This window comes from Buceros rhinoceros, unplaced genomic scaffold, assembly GCF_000710305.1.
Source record: "Buceros rhinoceros silvestris isolate BGI_N320 unplaced genomic scaffold, ASM71030v1 scaffold32891, whole genome shotgun sequence".
Classification (NCBI taxonomy): domain Eukaryota; kingdom Metazoa; phylum Chordata; class Aves; order Bucerotiformes; family Bucerotidae; genus Buceros; species Buceros rhinoceros.
Window position 1 is genome coordinate 439 of NW_010396539.1, and position 553 is coordinate 991.

Here is a 553-nt window from a genome sequence, read left to right on the forward strand (position 1 = left end):
AGCAGGAGCGACTCTGCTTTTCACGGAGCCCAACAGAGGCGGAGAAGCACAGCATGAAATAGAAACCTCTGATGTATCTTAACTCGCATCTGAGGAGGCTGAATTTTGTGTTCATAACGTCGGTGTTAACAGCAGCCGGGCAGGTTTTCCTTGTCCCTGTTATCTCTGAGCGTGTTCCTTTCTGGGAGGGTTTGGACGAGCACCGTGAGCCAGGTTCAACTGGGAACCAGCCAGGGATGCCCCATTAACGCCCTTTCAGATTCCTGTCGCTGGTTTTAGAAGCATTTAGGTGGGAAAAGACCTTTAAGATGATCAAATCCAACCATAATAAAGCCTTTAAATAGCTTTGCTTAAACTTGGAGCCTTCAGGTGTCACTTTTCTTGTGTATTAACAGTCCAAGGGCGTCCGCAGCAGCTTCCCCATCTCCTCTGGCGATGATTCGGTGGAGAAATTAATTAATTTCATTAATTCCTTGGGCTGGTTCTGCAGGCTGAGGTCTGCTGCTGGCTGAGTTTCAGGCTCAACTAATTGCTCTTCCTTGAGGAGGAAGAG